The sequence below is a fragment of the Bidens hawaiensis genome, unplaced genomic scaffold (assembly GCF_021521415.1).
Source record: "Bidens hawaiensis isolate Kalapana, Puna unplaced genomic scaffold, B.hawaiensis_p1.1 tig00009621_1, whole genome shotgun sequence".
NCBI classification, from domain to species: domain Eukaryota; kingdom Viridiplantae; phylum Streptophyta; class Magnoliopsida; order Asterales; family Asteraceae; genus Bidens; species Bidens hawaiensis.
Window position 1 is genome coordinate 17,185 of NW_027491721.1, and position 24,199 is coordinate 41,383.

General features: G+C 33.8%; 1 pseudogene; it reads right to left on the minus strand.

Moving 5' to 3' along the window:
- Positions 1–4,201: 4,201 nt before the first annotated feature.
- LOC143533144 (homeobox-leucine zipper protein PROTODERMAL FACTOR 2-like) lies at positions 4,202–24,139 on the minus strand (annotated as a pseudogene).
- Positions 24,140–24,199: the final 60 nt, after the last annotated feature.

Below are 24,199 nucleotides of genomic sequence, written 5' to 3' on the forward strand. Positions count from 1 at the left end.
CAAACAGTCAAATTATAACCAGTGCTATAAGCATGCTGCCAATAGACTTAATATTCAAAATCCATGGACCATAATAAATCCCAAGCAAAAAAACGAAGTATTTGGAAGTATTAACTAGGATATACTAGACATGGTGTATGTTTACTCTGTAAACTTCATGTTTGGCCGAGTCAATAGCCGAACCTATAATCCATGAAATGATGAAAAATGGTATCCTGCATCAGAGTGACACACCATCTCCGTTGTCCAAGGATTATTAATGTATGTTCTTGCAGACTTCTTCCATCCATTTGAGAAGATAAAGAGAAACGCTGCCAGCCTAGATCTTTCCCACTTCCTGACATGGCACTGCATTATACGTAAACGAATGAGTAGGTATCAGAAAATATGTAAGTTACAGTTGACAATAATATATAGCGATATAGCTAGGGAGATTAATAGGAATGTTTAAAATTTTAGTGTACAATAATAAATTAAACTTGGACACCTTTTTATTGATTAACTTTTCTTTTGTAAACTTTATTATGCTAAGAATACTTAGGATATGCTAAACTTAGATGATATTTGTTATTAAGTTAGTAATAGGTATGTCACACAAGCGTTTATACGGATGGTTATATGGGAACCGATGTGATCAAGAGGTACATCTCTAGATCACATGTACTCTCGGAAATCAATGAGAGTGAATTTGATGAGTCTATAGGGTTGATTGCGCTTACGTCTCAACAAACAAAAAAGTTAAGAAATAGAAAAACAAACAGTAAGGCCCTGTGTTTTATCTATCAAGCCGCAGAGGATATCATTTTTGAAAGAATTTCAGCAGAAAAGACATCTAAGAGGCTGAACATACTTGAGAAAATATACAAAGGAAATGACAAAAGTAAAATAGTAAAATTACAACTCTTATATATGTAAATATGATAATATAAACATAAAAAAACATTTAAAAAAATGAAAAATTCTGCATTTGAGTTATTATCTGTCTAAATCAAATGAGTTTAAATGTGAAATCATTGAAGATAAACAGGTTGTTGAAAAAAATAATTAGAAGTTTAGCAAGAAAATTTGTATATTTTGTCATTGCCATAGAAGAATCTAAAGCTAAAATCAATGTTTAGCAGATTAATTCCAAAAACACACCTATTAAAATCTACGGCGATAACAAGTCAGCCATAGCCTTAAAAAAAATCCAGCATTTCATAAAAAGAGTAAACACATCCACATCAAATGTTACTATATTTGAGATCTTCTCAAGAACGAAGACAAAGAAGTAAGCTTTCATATCACATAAGAACAAGTTGTTGATATCTTTACTAAATGTAACACCCGTTAATTTTCAGTTCAAAGACTTAAAGTTTGTAGAGGATGTACATCTCTCGGAATTGATCCGACATTCCTCGGAAAACTTCTCGTTATCCCGGTTCGTTAAATCATTTAACTTTCCTCTTAAGTGACAATATAGATTAAATAAAATGTGAGATTACAATCCTAACAATTCCTATATAATCTAAACAATTCAAAGGATTCAATTAGATTGTCAATTTACAAGACATTTTATTAAAAATGATTATTATTAAAGGATTCATTTGATACATCAATGAATCTTTATTATTTAACCATTCCATTCAACCATTCCATCATTTTCTTCCTTTCTTTGCAGCCATAATTAGAGTATAAATATTCAATCCAAGGATTAGTCTCATGTGCTCTCTAGTAATTTACACCTTAATCGATCATTATAACTCGCTCATTGATCGTTAAATCGCTTGTTTTAAGCGTACCGGGTGGCTGTCCAATTTATCAATTCCGGGACTGTTTTGGTTGAGGTTTTTGCACCAAAATCTTCCTAGGTATGTCTAATATAACATACTTTAAAATCATGTTCATTGGTGTTCGTTAGATTGGTCAACTAGTTGTAGATTGAAAACTAGTTTTCGGTTGTCTAGAATGGTGTTTGGTTGCGTTTAACGCGAGGGATGAATAAGCGATGACCAATTCAGTTTGTATAGATTTGGTTTAATGTACGGGCTGTTGGAAAATGATTTTTATAATTATTTGGGCTGAATTGGTTGTCGGTTACTCAAACGGGTCGGTACAACGTGAATTCGCGTTTATTGAATAGTTGGTGCTTTGTACTTACGAGTTACCGACCCATTTGACTCGTGTAGCGTCGTGTGGACTTGTTGGATGTGAACTTATCAAATTTGGGTCCACACGGGGCTGAGTTGGATGTTAGATACCTAAACGACTCTTAAACATGCGTATTAGTGTCACCTAGTACTTCCGGGAGCAAATTGGGAATTCTTTATTCCCGGGAGTACCTAAGGGTCGTTTTGGTGAATGTGAGGCCTCGGGGGCTGTTGTGATTTAGTTTGATGAGGTCGAGGGTTTAGGTAACTCGAACTATGTTAGAACATCTCGTAAGATAAACGAGTCATCTCGATGTCATTAGTATTGATTGAATGTAAACCGACAGGTGTTTGAGTTTTGGGATTACCTAGGAATCATCTAGCACGTGGTGAATTCGTGTCTTGTCTCAGGTGAGTTCATGATGCCCCCTTTTTTTTAATTCCTTTTAAGTTTTTGGGCTAGCATGTACACTTAAATGATTTTGCTTGAAGAACCGTTTAAATTATCTTGCGTAGGCTTATTTATATAGGATAGGCCTTGAACTGATAATATTGAATGATGTATGGATGTGTATGTATATATATTATTGAATGGCCAATAATTGGCGAATGTTGTAGTCGTCTCGACTACTGGATGTTGCGTATGTCTACTTCGTGTTTGCACGCGTTGATGGAATGTTACGTGTTGGGGTTGTACGTTTTCTCGGCCCTGAATGTTATTATTGAATGTTATATATATATATATATATATACATATATATTTTTATATATAGGAAAACATGTATAGAGATGTTTATATATAAGAATGTTATTATTGAATGTTATATATATATATACATATATATTTTTATATATAGGAAAGCATGTATAGAGATGTTTATATATAAGAATGTTATTATTGAATGTTATATATATATACATATATATTTTTATATATAGGAAACTATGTATAGAGATGTTTATATATAAGAATGATTACCTATTATTAATGCCGATATGGTTTTTCTGCAGGAACTACCGTAGCTTACGGTAGTCACCGTCGCATACTGTAGCTTCTGAGGAATGAAAATCTATTATTATTAAAGATGTTATTTATTTAAACTTGAACTCACTCAGCTTAAGCTGACTTTTTGTACATGTTAGTGTGAGTTTCAGGTTAAGAGGATGATGCTTACCGCTTGGACGTGCTCGAGAAGGCATACTTAGTCGGGAGTTTCAATAAAATTAAACATTCTCTTTTAATGTTTTATTAAATACATTTCAATTTGATTTTGGGAATTTGTTTTAATAATTTTCCGCTGAACCTATACTCTGAATTATTATTTTAATGGAACGATCTGTTTAAGTTTAAGTAGTTTTGTAAATATTGTGAATGAGTACCAACTGTGGGACCACCGGGAGTCGGGGTCTTACACTAAATTACTGCAAGTTGGTAACTTCTATTGTCTAAAGAAAGATATTCTCATGACAGAAATCTAGCTTACGCAGGAACGTAAAAATTATTAAGCTAGAATACTTAGATTATGTTTAAACTTAGGTTATATTTGTTATTAAGTTAATTATAGGTGTGTCACATAACCATTGTAACGTTCCAGTGTGATCAAGAGGTAAATCTGTTGATCATACCTCTTCCAACTTGTATATATATCCAGATACACTATCATTTGTAAAACAACAATTACATGATATAATACACGCTCGTTATAAATAATTATTATCTTGATCTTGTCCTAATTATGCTCAACACTCTTTACTGCAAGTAAGTGTTATATATAAGCTAGAATATTGTTTTGACATTAATATATACTCCGTATTTAGTAGCTTATGTCACACGACATAAATGGAAATATAGAGTGTCTACAGGTTTTTCGGTTGACCTGATTGTGTCTGTTATATTTATATAGCTATAGAAACTTTAATCAACGTAATCTTGACGTTAGGCTATATCCAAAGCACAGTTATATATTGCATTTATCAATAGGGACAATTTGGAATGCATGCTCGATTTTAGATAAAATGTAAACAAGAGAGATTGATGAGTGTCTAACCATTTGTAGTGCCTCTAATATTGCTCATAGATTGCACGGATTTAGAGCACAACTGATCCTTTCCGCTGTGCACGTAACTAGGTTCTTAACTGCTGCCACTGATTCTAGTGATATTTTGGCAGTAGAAACTGAATCGAATAAAATCTGGAGTCCGATTGTGATTAAGGATCCACCAGTTCCAGCCTTAAGTACTCCACCTTCATACTGTCCAAGTCCATCAGGAAGTATGGCAAAACCAGATGGTAGCAATGGAACATAATCTGGATCACCGCCATTTAATACAGCATTCATCGTTTCAATATCTACTGGCGCGTATACAACATATGATCCTGTAGAATCAGTAGAACTCTCTTGTAGTATAAGCATGTCGCTCTGGCTTGGATTTGCACTCTACAAGATAAAAGAAGTTGAAAGTTACATGAGGATCATGAGTTGTGTGTTTGCATGATTTTGGAACTTACATTAACACGCAGAAGGGAAACACAATTCCCTGGATCATGGCCATTAGCAATGTGTACCATTTCTCGAACCAGTTCACAGGTTGAATTATGAGCGTCCCACTGGATGCAAAACAAAAGGATGAAGCGCTAAATTCAGATTATATTTAAGTTTATGATTTTTTAAGGATTTTCATTATCGACTTCGTTACCTTGCTCCTAGAGTTCTCATCGCGAAGAAAACTAAAAACCTGTTTTGGTGGATTTGGTAACCAAAATGAAGTTGCTGCACATAGCAAAATACCAACAGGTCTACCTGTATCATCCGCATTTATTCGGGTCATTACCCGAACATCATCTAGACCCCAACCCCTTCCAGATAAAGTAGTCCATTCATGAGCAGTCGAAGCACCAACCCCGCTACAGAAGCTCAAAACCATTCTCTGAGCTAACGTCAGCATATTCTTTCTCCCTTCTGGATTTATAACTATCACATGAATGAACAAAGTGATGCAATTTATCAGATGTTTCTTCGTACTAGGAAAGAATAATAAAATCAATTAAGGATATACTTGCCTCGTACATCTCCCGATGGATTATTACTAGCCATTGCGCCTGCAAGTCGTTCACATTGTCTTTCTAAAGTTGCTACCCATCTTTTTGCACCAAACGCTAGTCCAGAGCTTACTAGCCGTTGATAGATATCAGGAACGGCCACATTAATGACTTCCACATTCTCAACCCAAGTGACCTAGAAATGGAAAATAGACATGAATTCGCAAAATTCACTTACCTTCGTATTTGCATTTATTCCATCTTCAAAGTTAATTAAGTTTTGATGTAAAGGTTAAAGAAGTTGTACCTTTGAGTATCCATTGGGAAGCTCTTGAATCAAACATCCGGAAGGCCTTCTTCTACATCTTACTATTGATGAAGAGCTCAAATTATCCAAGGATACATCAACCACGGCCCACGTTCCATCATCAAGTCTTTTGCAATACCTAACAAAGTAGTTTTCTCGGGTTGGAACGAGTGGGGAAGGAACTTGATACTCAGCCGTCATCTGCAATTAATATCCAAATATTGACCATAGTGTGTAGATTAATATACATGGAATTAGTTAAGGTATGACTTCACAAGACACTAAATGCAGGCCCCCCTTACCACTTGCATAACTCCATTGTAATTTCCAGCTACACCAGTTGAAAGTACTTCTAGAGTCATTGCTGTTGAAACTATGCCGGCGAACACAGTTGACCATTGATTCTAAAAAAGCATTGTTAGATTATTGAGTTGTCAATTCATAAGAATCTAGACATAAAAAGATTGCAATTTCAGTAAAAATATATACCACGTCCATTAGAGTTTCCACAACAGCTGCCTGATTCATGAAGATAACCGTGGTTTCCCTTGAACCTTCGGATTTCAGTCCCATTGGTTTCGGACCTATACATCTGGGAAATGTCCGCAGATACTCGGCTTCATTTAGCGTCACTTGAGATGAGTCATATGAGATTGGGACCCAGAGGGGCACACCAGCCTGAGCAATTCTGATCAGTTCCTCCATGGCAACAGTAGCAAGCTCCACAATAACTCGCTTGTCAGTAGGTACAGCCATGGACCGGAGAATGTCATTTTCTCCTAGCATTTCTCCTAGTACTTCTTCTCGTGGGTTAAAGCTAGGCCCTGGTAAGTCATTACCAGGGTGTGTGTGTGTTGGCTTGCCAACGTGCTTCGCAATAATTCCGGATACCTTCTCAATCTATCAGAAAAATATATAAATATATATATTAAGAGAGTAACTAACTTATTATAGAAACTACACAAACAGCATTTAATATGTGAGGAAAATAATTTTTAAATTATGGTAAAACCTAACATACTTCTTCTCTTAGAAAAGCATTTTCAATCCTCAATTGTTGTTCCTCAAAGGACATTTCCCCAGTAGCCGCTGGCCCTCCACATCTTGGACATGCGGCATTGGCGAGAGCTTCCTTTAATTGCAAATTGTCTGCTAATAGTTTTTGATTTTCGTTTCTCTGTTGTGAGTTATCGAGGCGTTTGTGCTGAGCCTAATTTAGAAGAAAAAAAATGACAAAAAGGCACTTTTGAGATAGATTATTTAGTATAACTTTGATTCCTTTATAGAGTATATGGAAGTGCAATCATTATTCAAAATGAACCAGGTACATATCTACTCAAACCAATTGATCATTAGTAATTTATTGTACTTACTTATCACACACAAACTAGGAAAAAAAAGTTTAAGCAGCTATAAATTCATATGGATATAAAGCAGCCAATTCAAGTTATCCAACTATGCACAGATCAATATCTTAAAGGAGACCTCTCAAAATAAACACATGGATATATTGTTGACATAGACAAGCCATAAAGAAATAATATGGGGGCATATTTATACATGTGAAATAACACAGAAAGTACGTTAATTTGCGAAACTTTCTACGCTCAAATGTGATAACACATTACTTGATACCTTAATGAAACGCTTGACTCTCATTCGTAACCGCCTAATTACAGAGAATAAGGTGAACAAGATAATATAACATTATTACCACATAAAATCAACTGCCGATACATATACTGATATACTCGTCCTGAATATTGATCATACTACAAATGTTAGTTTTTATGTAAGTTACCTTCAAATAAGTCCGTTTGTTTTGAAACCAATACTTAACTTGCGATGGTCCTAGCTTGAGTCTTCGAGCAAGGTCCCGTCTTTTCTTTTCATCTGGATGAGCGCACTCTACAAAAGACCTATACACGGAATATAAACAATAATGACCAAGAAAAATCTGAAGCTGGTCTCAAATTATAAATCTTTTTTATTAGGAGGTACCCCGCAACACAAAGCATCACAAGGAGAAAAAACGTTGTAAACTTGACACAAATCGTCAAACCATTGGTGATAGTTTGGCTTAATACACAGTGGTACCCATATGGTTATCAATTTGTATTCTTCCAAGAGGGCAAGATCACGAGCATGTGCGGATTTTAAAAAAGATACAACCAACTCACCAAATAATTTGGCGATCATTCATTGCATTGTCGCAGCAGGTAAAGCAACTTATATGGAATTTTGGTGTGACAATGCAATGACTGACTGCCAAATCATTTCAGAGTCCGTTTTATTTTTTTTTTATTTTTTAAATCTGAACACACGCATGATCTTGCTCAAGTTTATGGCATATATTTACATTGAACCAAATTGACCACCAAATGTTTTGGCATTGCCTGTATGTGTCAAGTTAAAAGGTTTAGCTCTCCTTGTGACGCTTTAGATGGTGGCCCTTATAAAAAAATCCTCCACTTTTGGAGATAATTTTAAAATCACAGATTAATAAAAAAACAAAAAAAAATCCTCCATTTTAGGTGATAAATTACAATCAATTATAAACTTAGCCCCTTATGTAGCTCTTTTGGCTTTGTTACAGCAAACATATCAGCTGGATATAAGTCTCATCCTGTCATCTATTATGTCACACCAACAAAACATACAAAATACAATTAAAAAAATATAAGGGGCAAATGACAACTTACTTTTCCAATACTTCGATATGATGTGGAGCAAGGCGATGGTAACCTTTCTTTTTGTTGGGGTGCACATTAGGATCTTGTTCATCATCTCTAAGCATATCAAGATTGTTTTCGGGCATTTTGTTGCTCATGTCTGATGATGATGATGAAGATTCTACCTTATGAAAGAAAGGTTTAACATGTAAATGAATATTATACAATTCTTGAAACTTAAATTTTTTTTATAATATGTGCATTTAATTATGTTATGATGAAATAAATTGTGTTGCGACTCTCTTTTGCTCAGAAGATTAAAAAAAAAGAAAAAGTAAGTAAAAATATGAAATCTGCCTTTCGAAAAAAAAAAAAAGACAAAAGACAAAAACAAAATATTGAATACTAATTAATGACTAAAGTCACCTTTTAGTGACCGGGTAATCTTTTTAAATCTCTCTCCGTTGAATTTACAATTTCTAACAACCCAACTTGTTGACATGCACTATAATTTTTTTATTTTTTTTATTTTCACGTCTGGATATATTGTGTGTTGAAATAGATTTTTTTTAATGACTAAATTTATTGAAAAAAAAACGCATCTCGACTAGCAAGAGACAAGAATAGACACCACGTTACACCCGATTACAGATTCACCTATTACAAGTTTATAAAAATGAAAAAAATCACCAAGTATATCAAAACCAGCTTGTTAGATAGACAGTGAAGCATATAGTAAATACACTTACGGATTATATCTTGCTTTGAAAAAAAAAAGATCTAGTTACCGTGGATGAATGACAACTAAAATTGCTTTCAAGATAGCAAAAACCTAGAGTGGTTTTCAAGTGATATTGAGCGTGTTTCAGTGTGTATGCATATATAGAGTTCTTTGGAGAATCTCGAAAAAGTGAAGAAAAAGAGAACTAATATTAAATTTTCTTAGTTGATTTTAATATAAATATTGTAATTATATAAGATTTTTAAACTAATTAAAGGGTTGTCGTTCTTTTTTTAGACAAAATGGTGGTCTATATGTCAGAGTTATCCCGAGTGTGTGGGCCTCCAAACCATGTTCCTGAGTTCAACTTAAAGAAGGAAAGGAAAGGAAAGGGATGGAAAGAAAGGAAGTAGTGTGTTCCCGAGTTTCATTTAAGGAAGGAAAGAATAAATTTGTGTTCCCGAGTTTCATTTAAGGGGAGAAAGGAAAGGAAATGAAAGGAAAGTGGAGACTTTTGTAGTGTAAAATCTTTCTTTCCAATTTTGAAGGAATTGGTTGGTGGGAAAGGAAATGAAAATAAAAGAAAGCAAAGGAAAATGAAAACAAAGGAAATGAATGGAAATGTTTTTCTTTCTTTTCCTTTCTTTCGTTAAGTAAGCTCGGGAACACAGCGTTAACGCTATATGTTCTTCATTGTTATACCTACCTTTACAAATCTGATAGTGTCATAGCAAAACATTATAGTTTTAAGACTAATTAAGATATCTTAATAATACTCCAACTATTTATTAAAAAAAATTATCTCATAAAAACAAACAATGTTTTTTTTTTCTTTTAAGCGGGCATTGGTTACAAGCCGTTTGGACAAGTTTAGATTTTTCAAAGTGGATTCACATGGTCAAACCAGCTAGCTACATGTTTAAAAATAAAATGTTATCGAATATTAATGTGAATTACTATATGAGCTTGCATTTGTTTCACGTGTGAATTTATAACGATTCACTTTATTATAAATATAATCAAAAAAGATCATCAAGTACTCAATTATAAAAGCATTAAACACTTCGTTCAATGTTGTAAAAATTGGTTTATAAGACCGAGTACTTAATACAAGGCATGTCGTCGATACGAGTTTATTAAACCCCGTCTAGTTAGTAAAAATCTATCAGATGTGGTCTACCTCAGCCAGAATCACATCTTGTCAGTGTACTTGGACCAATTTTGAATTTAAAAAATAAAACATAATTCGTATTTCTATAATATTAAAGAACAAATTTCATTTTTTTTAATTTAATTATTAGCAATTTTTTAGAATAATTTATTATTTAAAAATGTATTTCTTTTATTTATATTGATATTCACATGTTTTGTTATAAATATTATTAAACATAAAATATTTGACATATTGAAATTGAGAACTATGAGAACCATTTTGGACCACAAAAAACCTAAAAATAAAAAAAATCATAAAATAAAAAAAACACATAAATAAAAAAAGTAAAAAAAACCAAAATTTTTATTTTATCATCCCAGTTTCATTAAAAAAAACTCGGTTTAGCTTAATTATATACACATATGTATAATATATACATATATATGTACATTTACATGTTTTTTTACACATGTGTATAATTTAAGATAAATGATATTGTATATATGTGTATATTACGTAACAAAAGATTATATAAAATTATACATATGTGTATAGTACGACGTTTTTTTAATTTTTTAAATTTTTTATTATTTTTTTTATGAAACCCGAATGAAATATAAGAATTTTGGTTTTTTTTACCTTTTTTAAATTTTTATTATTTTTTGTTTTATGAATTTTTTAAATATTTTTTTAAAGGTGTTTTTAGTGGTAAAAAATGGTTCTCAAAGTTCTCAATTTGCAAAGGGTTCTCTTCGAATCCTTACCCTATATATATATATATATATATATATATATATATATATATATATATATATATATATATATATATATATATATATATGTATTGGATCATTTCAGAAGTTTTTTTTACAGCGAGAAGTGAAGTTGTAAATCCATTAATCCCTAATTTCACTCCATTTCTTATGTGTAGGTGCGTTGTGTAGGTGCATATGTATGTGTGTAGGTACGTATGTTTGTATATGTGTACGTATGTTTGTATGTGTGTAGGTACATAGGTTTAAATATGGCTCGGTACATTTATATGTTTGTAGGTAGGTTTGAATGTGTAATTAAGACTTAAATACAATCAACCTAAATATATGTATGTAACATCATATGAAAGGGAGTGAAATTAGGGATTAATGGAGTTATACCTTCACTTCTCACACTTCTCGCAGTAATATCACTTCTCGCAAAATCCATCCCCTATATATATATATATATATATAACATCAAAAAATTAATAACTTTTTATTAATTTTGTCAAGCGTTTTTTTGTTTTTTTTGAATAACTTTTTATTAATAACTGAAACCAAAAAAGTGAACATTAACTATAGCAGAAACTTTGAAACTAATAGTATGTAAATATTAAGTATAAAAACGGCTAAACTCCTTTAGATAAGATAGTATTTAAATTCATCACATTAAGATATACTCGTCTTTCAATATGACGTAAATTTTCATCTATGGCCATAACATTTTAGTTTTATGACTAATTAAGATATCTTAATAATACTCCAACTATTTAATAAAAGAAAAAGTTCTCTCGTAAAAACAAACAATCTTTTTTTTCTTTTAAGCGGACATTGGTTACAAGCCGTTTGGACAAGTTTAGATTTTCCAAAGTGGATTCACATGATCAAACCAGCTACATGTTTAATAATAAAATGTTATCGAATATTAATGTGAATTACTATATGAGCTAGCATTTGTTTCACGTGTGAATTTATAATGATTAAGTCACTTTTTTATAAATATAATCAAAAATATCATGAAGTACTCAATTATAAAAGCAATAAACACTTGGGTTCAATGTTGTAAAAGTAAGTTTATAAAGCCGAGTTTTTACTACAAGGTCTGTCGACGATGCGAGTTTATTAAACTCCGTCTAGTTACTAAAAATCTATCAAATGTGGTACATCTCAGCCAGAATCACATCTAGTCAGTGAATTTGGGTCAATGTTAACTTTAAAAATTAAACATAATTCGTATTTCTGTAATTTTAAAAAACAAGTTTCATTTTTTAATTTAATGGTTAGCAACTTTTAGAATAATTTATTATTTAAAAATCTATTTCTTTTATTTATATTGATATTCACCTGTTTTGTTATAAATATTAGTAAACCATCAAAAAAAATTAATAACATATCATTAATTTTGTCAAGCCTTTTTTTTTTTTTTGGTTTTAGGAACAACTTTTTATTAATAACAAAAAAGGTGACATTAACTGTAACAGAAACTTTGAAATTAACAATATTTAAATATTAAGTATAATAATATTTTTTTGAACGGCTAAAGAATCCTTCAGATAAGTTGGTAGTTAAATTCATCATATCAAGATATACTCGTCTTTTAATATGGGAAAAACTCTCACTTATGGACAACGCCGCGTGAAAACTAGCCCGAAGGCACGAAAATATGATGAGATAAAACTTGTTCATTTCAACGATAGAACTGGTGAGAGTCGCCTACTCGTTTAGTCTCCAAACATCATTCAAACTAAATGACGCATGCAAGAATTGAGTCACATAAAACACCAAGTTTCTCACCTACCACTCCATCGTAACATTATCATAAATGCTTTAGATAATTAATATAATAAAAGCAAGATTTAAATTCATATATAGAAAAAGAGAGACTGCATTTAAGAATTAAGATTATCAGAGACTCACAGACAATGCATTTAAATTAGTATCACCAAATAAATGCCTATTTATTCCTTTTATTTTTGTTTTTACTATTACTATTTTAAATAATAATAGAATTACGAGTTAAGTTATTCTACACAGTATCCTAAATCTAGGAAGGGCACAAAGACACAGTAAATCACAAAATATGATATAATATTGAGTAATATAAAACAATGTCGAGGAAAAACGATAAAATGACGAAAATAAACAAAAAACACAATAATATATAAAAAGACGCAATGATCTGAACAGAAATTGTAAAATCTACAAGCTAGAAATCCAAAAGCGAAAACCTAAATCTAACATCGTAGAGTTTGACTAGACATCCCAATGCCGCTAGTTCAAGTTCAATCGAAATTTGTTTGATATCCTTCCTATGGCTTCCTATTTTTAGAAAACTAGCATTTAAACTAAATTCTCATTATTCCTTCTGCACTCCATTTTTATTTATGGGATATCAGATTTTAATAATTCAAACTTTGTCTTGTTGGTTAGCATTAAGCTGAACTTTAAAAATATACCACAATTGTCTAAAGTTTTAACCTATTGGTCGACAACGAGCTTTTCACTAAAGAGTTAGATTCCGTTAGTTTTTGCTAACTTAAATTACTTATGTGTCAAAAAACGTTGACGTGGATGATGACATGGATGCTGACGTGGAAAAACCATGGGGGCACACAACCTTTATTCATTTCTAGCACACAAACTCATCCCTACTCCTCCATATTTTTCCTCACCGGTTCATCTTCAACCTCACGACAACTACCCCACCCAAATAGAGCACCACATTACCACCACTACACCATAGCCAACACCACCATTGCTACCCTCTACCACGAAAGTGCCTAAAACAACCATGTTTTTCGGGCAACCTTCATCTTTGCGTGTCTTTTTTCTCTCTTTGGATCAGACCTTATCAGACCTCAAATTAACAGTAGATGTGTGTGCAAATCTTTTGGTTTAGAACTGAAATCGACTTTAGATCTGATCGGGTTTGGATATGTGCAAAAAAATGACTAAGCGAAGACCAGGGATATTTCCACGTAAGTTGCAGGTTTCTAGCAAGTTATTTTTATATGATGGTCGTAGTGGTGGTTGATGTGTACAAAGTAGTCTATGGATTTTCAATAAAAAATGGACTAAACACACCTAGTAATAAAAACCTAGATAACCATAAACCAAACCACTAACAATAGGCAAGTGCACCTATCGAGTGTAGTTTAGCTATGGGAAGTCTGGGAGTATCGAACCCTAGAGACACTTATTGAATTGATGAAACCAGAATTAAAAAGCTAATTAAATTTATAATTAAGGAAAGATTGTTTTTGGATTTTTAATATATTTAATTTAAAACTAACTTTTATTTAAACTAATTAATTAAAATAAATTAAACTAGAGAAAACAAAACTACACTTAAAAGACTTAGACGACTGCAGATATGAGAATGGTTACCTAGGAAAGGAATATGAATTGTGACGACTCGGGTTTTTATTGGTTAAGGGAAATTGCTACGGGAACCGGGATCTAATGATACAATACTTTAGGAAACCTAATGGATCCATAATCACTCTCTAGGTGTCACCTAAGAGGAAAGCCTATAGGTCGTGTAAACTCACCGGCTTATTGGTTCACTTTTCGGGTTACTAACTTTCACTAATTACCTTAAAAGACATATAACCTGTCGGTTTTACTATCTTGATGCACCTAAGTACACAGGTGGTCTAGAAACAATCTAAACGAAATGAGTAGACAGTGAAATTAAGGCAATTATAGGCAAACCTCACGTTAAATTGTTTAACCTAAAACCATAACAACACAGACAAACTTGACAGATTATCACCCGTCAGATTTCCTAGTAGGAATGAATATAAACTTTCAACTTAATGCTAAACATCAGTTTCTATGGTGAACGAGCTCAGGAAACCATAAAATAGTCGTAACACACAATAAACAGCCTAACATGAACCTATAATCGAAAGACATTCAACCAAATAACATGTGAAACATTCCATCAAGCAACACATTAGCAGTAAATACGCAATATAACATCCTAACAAACTGATTAAAACTTTTAATTACTCAAACTCCCCTAAAAAAATCCCGAAAACCGGTTAAAGCACCAAACAATCAGCAAAAACATCATCAACGCCTAGATAACTAGTGTTTTAGCCAACAATCATGTTCAACGGTAAAATAACATTCAAATTAGTCGAAAACATGAAGATCAAAAATAGAAAATTCAACACAAAACCCTAACACAAACCCGGTACTCTCTTAATGATGGAAAACGAACTCCAGTTGTCAATTTCGATCAACACTTGCTTCTCCTCCTCTGGTATCATCCTAAGGTAGTAGGTTTGATGGCTGGTTGCCAGTTATTATGATTAGGGCTATAAAATTGCTTAAATATGATGGAAACAACCCTTAAACGACCAATAGGTTCCCCCGCTTCACGCGGGGGACATCTTCTCTTCCACTCCAAGCCCTCGAAAAAGTAGTCGAGGGCTATATTTTCTGCCGAAAAACACAATGTGTCGCAAGGCGTGTAGGGATTCTCTTCATCCCCTGCTTGGCCCGGGCTAGTTGGGTTAGTGGAGAGCGGATTTTCTTTTATCATTTTATAAATAAATCTTCTTCGAACCCGTTTCACAACCGTAAACTCGATTTCATCTTCTTTTAAGCTCGTTCTTACTCCTTCTGTGCACGGGTAACTGCATGCACTTGTGAGGTTGAAGATGAACAAGGAAAGAAGAAGAGGGGGTACAAATGTTCTTGTGTGTTAGAAATGAATAAAGGTTGTGGGTCCCACTATTTCACATCAGCATCCATGTCATTATCCACATCAACGTCTTTGCCACATAAGCGATCCATGTCAGCAAAAATTAACAAAAGCTAACTTCGTTAGTAAAAAGCTTGGCCAATAATTTGAAACTTCAAAGTGTTACAATAACTTAAATAAAAATTTAATAAAGTTATATATATTTCTGTCTTTATACTTTTATTTATTATTATTGTTGTTGTTGTTTTATAGTTAATACTGGTAATTAGCACCCCGCGCGTTGTAGCGGAATCGTTAAAGTAAAAAAGTATAGCCCTTGCATTTGTAGTTTAGATAAAACACATGGACCATCAGATTAATTAGCTTTGTATTAAGTAAAAATACAAATGTATACATTTTAGTATTGCGGCGAACGATAAACTGGTCAGTTTTTATATACTCATTATATCATATGAAAGATAAAATGAAAAAAAATATAATCGCTTAAGTGAGATCAGTCAGCCTTGCATGTTGTGGTGATGGGAGCACGTTTTAACCTATATTTGATAAAATTAAATTAATTTTATAAAAAAGACTATAAATATTGGATTTCAAAAATAATTGAAAATAAATTATTGGATTTTTCATAAACCAGCAAGTTTATTCAACAAAACAATCGAAATTCAAAATAAAAAACAAGATTTGGGTGTTGGGTTGTCCATGAACCACCATGGATCTCCAACAAAACAATCAAAAAATAAAGATGAGGGGTTTGAAATGAACGATTGAAGTATTTTCGGTATCGCCCTATACTTCACTCTTTCATTCAACAGAATAATGAGAAAACCAAGTTTAGTCACGTATCACCGTGAATTCGGTAATAAACGAGAAATGTAGTTTCTTTATTCAAGATAATCACTGATGTCATGATGGTTGCTAGTGGCGGTTGTTGTCCTTTGTCATCAAAAATGTTAATTTTTGTGTGCCCTAATATGGGTTTGAAAAGAAATGGGCTTGGATTGTTTCGGCCTAGTATGTGTGTTTGGGCCAGAAGTTAATCACTCAACTTGGGATGTTGGGTTTTTTTTTGGGACAAATAGAATGCTTGTGCTGGCTCATTTATTTGAGCTGATTATATGGAACGATTTTTGGGCCAAGAAATAATTATTGTTCGGGGTTTGACCAAACTGATGAAAGTCAATTCGGTTGGGTTTTTTCGTTATTGTTGGACCGTATTCAAAGCATATTATTTTCATATTATATTCACGGCGCGTAAAATGGAAATAATAAACTTTGTCATTTGATCATCGTCCCTGGTATTTCGTCGAGCTCATCTTAACCTATATTGCTTGAAGATCCGAGATGGATAAAGAAGCGAGAAATCCTTCATGAATTAATGAATTATGTGGATCATACCTTGAGGGGGTGATTGAAGAAGCTCAGGTTTATTGAGTTGATTTGCGAAAGGGGCGAGACACGGATTCGACAAAGATACCATAAGTCAAGGGGTTGGTTGTAAGGACAAAATTGTGACTTGTGTTATCAAATTAAGAAACTCGTTATATAATTTATGGTCAAGCTAATAATTAAAGCTGATGAGAAAACCGGACACGAAACAAGAGCTTCGGCACGATTGTTTAACTTCAATTGGATAAGGCTTCTAGAAGGGATAGTATTAGGCTATAAATAGAGGTTTTATATATTATTGTATTTGCGTTTCTTATGGTATAAATCACCCACCCAATGGGAGCTCACCTTGGGTTGGGTCGGTTCTTAATCAATATTATCAATCTTTAACCGACAATGAGATCCTTATTTTATCTTTATATTATTTATGCTCGGTCGTTTGATTTACCACACCCGTCTCGAATGTTTATCCAGTGCAAAATCCGTTTGTATGTCCGTTCCGGTGGTTCAGGACCTACAATAATATAGAATATTAGTCATACACAATCGACAATCCTATAGAATATTTGTCCTACAGAATCGACAATCCTGATTTAGTTATTTTGAATACCTTGGAGTAGACATACTTATCACGTGCTCATTTATACGCCAATCCACTGTCTCCCGATCTAACACGGGGACCGAGTACTGTGCAGTGGCAAACGTCGTGGCTGAAATCTGGTTATGAAATCCCCTACTTGAACTTCGCAAGCCACTCTCTCATGCTACCCTAGTATACTGTAATAATGTAAGTGTCATATATCGCTCAGGAAATTCTGTACAACATCAACATTTGAAAAATATCGAATTGGATATTCGTTTTGTTTGAGAGCATGTTCAAAGGGGTAAAATTCGGATTCTTCATGTACAAACCGGGTAACAAATCGCCGACATCTTCACCAAGGGCCTTCCAAATATTCTTTCCGATGATTTACGATCCAGTCCGCCTTGTATCCTATGGTCTCGATTATGTATAATTAGGAAATATTTGTAATCATAAAAGATAGTATATTTGTACTTGAATAGGAGATTTTGTATTATTCCCTGTATAAGGGATAAGTTTAATGAAAAGGAAAAGGAATGAATTTCCAATATTCTATCATGGAATATGTGGGATTACAAGATGGTTTTTTTGGGTTGGATGAGTGGAAAAAAAGACACCTTCACTATAAAGACATTTTCAGTGTGAAGGGAACATGATGTTCATGTTTCTAATATTTCGTTGTATTTCTTTGTGTAACGTTTTCATCTTATTAAAGAGACAGAGATTGTAGAGTTTTGAGAAGTGCATAGTATTTCACTATAATATGCCACTAGTATCAAAACAATGATAAATTAAACACTAATTGACGTTACTACAAATGATGGGATAAAACTATTACTTACTATATTCTTATCGGTTCTTTTTTTTATTTCAACGTGCTGTTATTTTCATTTTCGGGTTTTGAGTCTTGTATTGAGTAGAGATATATAGTAGCGTCTGGGTGTGATCAAAATATTATTATCATTATAGTAAAGTTGAATAATCCATGTCTTAATCCTTTTTCAGTAGTCTTTTACTTGTGTTGCAGGTTTTCAACGATATTAATATTATTCTACAAGATTAATTTTTGTGTTTGATTTGCGGTTGGCTTAGAAGAAAGCTGTAACCAAGGGAAAAGCTACTTAGGATCCTAACAAGCCATTACTATTATGTGTTCATAGAAACATTATTAGGGTTGATAGTATTATTATTATTATTATTATTATCAGTATGTTTGTACTTAATGAAACTTATGTATTTTAGTTTACGTTGTTATGTTGGGTAACTTAGGATAAAACCTGTTAATCTGGTATAAACATTATTACGGTTCGGAAGCTATATTTTTGTATATAAACACTATTATGATATCAGTGTTAATTACCAGGATTAATCATATTACTATTGATTGATCCATTTAAGTTTTTCACATTTGTGTTCCTGATACCCCCAATAATCTGGTTTCAGAGCCATACGATTTTCACAAATTAATCACAGAGACGATGGAGATTGGAGAGTACAAATTGCAGAAACCGGAATCATAAGAGCGGTGGATATGACAAGCGGTTATGCTACTATTGTAGGGAGCCAGGTCATGTAATTAAAAGAAGAAAACTCAAGAACAAGAGAAGAAAACTCAAGAACAAGACGAGGCAACAATGTTGATCCAACAAGCGATTAACATACGAATTCAAGATCAATCAGCTGTTATAGATCATGCTGACGAATAGATTGTGTCTGGAACAGACCGTGGGTCATGGTCCGATAAATGTTATGCTAATACTCATTATCATAATCATCTTGGCCACACATTAATATGATTAAGAAATCTTTTGGGATCGACACACGAGTAGAGAAATCAGAAATTGCGTTTATTCGTGGGGTAGGGTAAGTGATTGTTAGTATAAACTGAAAGGCATTAATGTTTCAAAGTGTGTTCTATGTTCCAGAAAAGGTACTAAGTTTTGAACAATTAAGGATGCAAGCTTTTCGAATTTAATTCGAAGGAAACAAATGTGAGATCAGTCCCAGGTTTGAAGATAATAGGGAAATAATAAATGAATGGACTCATGAAACAAACATGGAAAGCGTAACGGAAACAAGACTTCTCTAGGAGATGAAGATCTCGATCAAGAAAACACGTCTTGACTCTTATTTTCACTAACTCTCCATACATGAATCCATTTCCATGGCACGAGACAGGTTATAAATGTTTGTAGGCAATAAAGCATACGGGTAGCAGCTAATTATTACCAAAAATTAATTTCCTAAGGTAAAACCAAGCCATTGTAACGGATCGATAAATGTCAGACAAAAAAAACCATACCAGCAATAAAATAAAGTTGTAACCAGTTACTGCAAGCATGCTAGCAATTGACTTCATGTTCAAAATAAGACCGGAAAACCATAAAATAAATCCTAAGTAAAATGAAATATTTGGAAGTATTAACTGGAATTCACTTGACAAGGTGTAAGTTTACTCTATAATCTCCAAGATAGGCAGAGTCAATACCCGAACCCATAATCCATGAAATGAATGGCACACCATCTCCATACGTCCATAAATCGTCAAGGTGCGTTCTTGACTTCTTCTATCCGTTTGAGAATATAGCAAGAAACATCGCCCGCCTAGATCTTTCCCTCTTCCCGCCATGGCACTATAAAGCACGCGAATTAGTAGATAGTATAACATATTGTTGGAAAATTTGTTACATGTGCATTAGTAGGTTGTTATGACACAACAAATGCACACTAATAGACATTGATGAATGAGATATCGATGTGTGATTGTGTGTATTTGAAAGAAAATACTATAGTGGTGTATCCCACATTGGTGGGATTGAAAACTTGTGCCTTGTTTTTCCTCTATAAATAGAGAGGTAAACTAAGTTGCAACACACACCAAACCTTACACACAACACAAGCATTGTTGCAAGGTTTTTCTAACTTCTTCTTCTTCTACATTTCTGGTTTCTTTTATTCGAACCTTTTTCAGGTTTATGGTTAACTTCGGCAGTACTACTGCTCCGGCTGTTGTACCCTGGGAAACAACGAGTTCTCTTGGGAGACTCGAAATATTGTTTTAAGGGCCCCGTGTTCAACACGATCCTCAGCCAAACCGTTTTGTTTTTTTTTCTTTTTCGTATTGTATTTGGTTTATTTCTTTGATTCTGTATTGTATTTCAGTTTCTTGTATTGTATTGTATGAGTAATAAAACTGTTTGTTAATGTTCTGTTTATTTACTCAATTCACGAATTCGGTTCCTACAATCTTAAAAAACAATACTTTTAAAACCGTTTCGTGAAAACTTTGTTTAATTTTTCAGAAACTATTATGTTTTGATCCAAACCAGTTTTGTTTCAAAATAGTATATGTTTTAAAAACAGTTTTTTCTTTTCTGTTTTGGTCTCAGAATCAAGAATTGGATCTTCAAAGTTGGACTTAGACAGATTCGTTCTTGGTTTAGCATTTTGAAATCAGAAAAAGCTCATTTTTGGGCTGTTTTTGGCTATCTAGTACGAGATAGCTTAACGTGAAAACTTTGTTTAATTTTTCAGAAACTATTCTATTTTGATCCAAACCAGTTTTGTTTCAAAATAATATATGTTTTAAAAAACAGTTTTTCTTTCTGTTTTGTCTCAGAATCAAGAAGTGGATCTTCAAAGTTGGACTTAGACAGATTCGTTCTTGGTTTAGCATTCTGAAATCAGAAAAGGCTTCTTTTTGGGCTGTTTTTGTTATCTGGCACGAGATAAATTTATCTCGCAAATTTCAGAATTTTCTGAAATTTTTTTTCTGAGTTACTAACTTGGTCTGTTTTCTGTGTTGCAAGAATGACATGACCAACCCCAAACACTTCTAATGCTACCCCTGCTGTCCATTTGACCAACCCCCACACTTCCAATGTGGGAGCGACCACAATGGCTAACCATGCTGAAAACCCCGAAAAGTTCACGGGTGTCCACTTTAAGAGGTGGCAGCAGAAAATGTTTTTCTACTTGACAACCTTGAACTTAGCACAGTTCTTGGAGAAAACAGCCCCCATACCCACTGCCCAAGATGATGCCCAAAGTGTGAGTGCTTTGGACGCTTAGAAACATTCTGAATTTCTATGTCGCAATTACGTGCTCAATGGTTTGGCGGATCCATTGTATAACGTCTATTGCGGGATAAAGACTGCCAAAGAACTATGGGAGTCTTTAGACAAGAAGTATAAAACCGAAGATGCGGGAACAAAGAAATTTGTTGTGGCCCGTTTTTTGGACTTTAAAATGGTTGACTCCAAGACTGTGATCACCCAAGTCCAAGAACTACAAGTTATACTTCATGAAATTCATGCCGAGGGTATGACACTTAGTGAAACGTTCCAAGTTGCAGCCATAATTGAAAAGTTGCCTCCTAGTTGGGTTGAGTTTAAGAATTATCTTAAGCACAAACGAAAGGAGATGACTATTGATGAATTAATTGTTCGTCTTCGAATTGAGAAAGACAATAAAATGGCTCAAAAATCAGCTCGTGTGGAGCCAATGGCTAAGGCCAACATGGTTGAACTTGGACAATCTTCTAAGGGGGGCATAAGGGTAAGGGTAAAATGAACAAGGGAAAGGGAAAGGTGAACCTTTGACCGAAGAAGGAGGTTGTGAAAAAGAAACCTCAATCTTCAAACTTCCAAGGTGTTTGTTACAATTGTAATGAGAATGGCCATCGTGCGAACCAATGCAAGAAGCCTAAGCATGAGCGTGCGCATATGGTGGATGAAAATGGTGAACCGTTGGTGGCAATGATCACCGAGCTCTCGGCATTGATTGAAGAAATCAATCTTGTGGGGGACAAACCGCAAGGATGGTTCATTGATACGGGTGCGACCCGTCATGTGTGTGGTGACAGGACCCTCTTTAGCACCTTTAAGGAGGCTGCTAGTGATGCTAAGTTGTTTATGGGGAATCAAGCAACGACCGACATCAAGGGTGAAGGGAATGTGATCTTGAAGATGACTTCGGGAAAAGAGCTTACTTTGAGCAACACTTTGTATGTGCCCGAAATTCGTAAGAATTTGGTTTCGGGTTGGTTGCTTAATAAGTTTGGTTTTCGTTTAGTGTTTGAGTCGGACAAGTTTGTCTTGACTAAGCGTGGAATGTATGTTGGTAAGGGCTATGCCCTCAATGGTATGTTTAAACTTGATGTAACCGTTATTGAAAATGAAATGAATAAGGCATCTACTTCTGCTTATATTATTGAGTCTTTAAATTCAAATGTTTGGCATGGTAGATTAGGACATGTAAATTTCAATTCACTTCGTCGTTTAATTAAATTAAAAAGCATACCAACATTCCACATTGATACAAACTCGAAATGCAAAACATGTGTTGAATCCAAACTTACAAGATCATCCTTCAAATCGGTTGAAAGAATAACCGAAACACTTGATTTAATTCACACCGATGTGTGCGATTTAAAAATGTGTCCAACAAGAGGGGGAAACAAATATTTCATCACGTTTATTGATGATTGCTCAAAATATTGCTAGGTATATTTACTTAAAAGTAAAGATGAAGCAATAGAAAAATTTATCTTGTTTAAAAATGAAGTTGAGTTACAACTTAACAAGGAAATTAAACGTGTGAGAAGCGATCGAGGAGGTGAATACGTTTCACCATTTGCGGATTTATGCGCACAAAGTGGCATAATACATGAATTAACCCCTCCTTATTCTCCACAATCAAATGGCATGGCGGAACGAAAGAACTTTATGTTGAAAGAGATGATGAATGCCATGTTGGCTAGTTGTGGGTTGAGCCATGACATGTGGGGGGATGCCATTTTAAAGGCAAATTATCTTTTAAATAAGATACCTCTCAAGAATAAGGACGAGACTCCTTATAAGTTATGGAAGGGAAGAGAACCTTCTTACAAATACATGAAAGTGTGGGGGTGCCTAGCTAAAGTCACCGTACCACCTCCCAAGGCTCTTAGGATTGGTCCCAAAACTGTTGATTGCATTTTCATTGGATATGCTCACAACAGTAGTGCACATCGGTTTTTGGTACATGAATCCAAAAATCCAAATGTACACGTAAACACTTTCATGGAGGCGGGCCCCAATACTTTCTCTTATTTTGAGCATATGATTAAGTTTGCCTATTGAACTTAGCTCTTGAGATCATCTCCAGTCTATCTAAACCTTCGGTTTGATCCAAAAACAAAATTCAATAGTTACATGTGGATCATTAGTTGTGTTTTGCATGATTTTAGAACTTACATTAACACCCAGAAGGGAAACAGAATTTCGCGAATCATGGCCATTGGCAATGTGTAGCATTTCTTGAACCAGCTCACAGTTTGAAAGAACATTCCCACTGAAATCGATGAGCCACCTTCAGATTATACTTAAGTATATGACTTTGTATAGAGTTTTATTAAAAGTTTCGTTACCTCGCTCCTAGAGTTCTCATCACGAAGAAAATTAAAAACCTGTTTTGGTGGAATTGGTAACCAAAATGAAGTTGCAGCACTTAACACTACACCGGCTGGTCTACCTGGATCGTCTGTATTTTTTCGGTGCATTATCCTAACAACATCATCCGAACCACCGTCAGATAAAGTGGTCCATGTGTGGGCAGTCGAAGCACCAACGCCGCTACAGAAGCTCAAAACCATTCTCTGAGCTAACTTTAGCATTTGCTTTCTCCCTTCTTGAGTCATTGTAACTACTACAAAAATGAATGAAGACACATTCATTTTATCAAATTCAGAATAATAGAA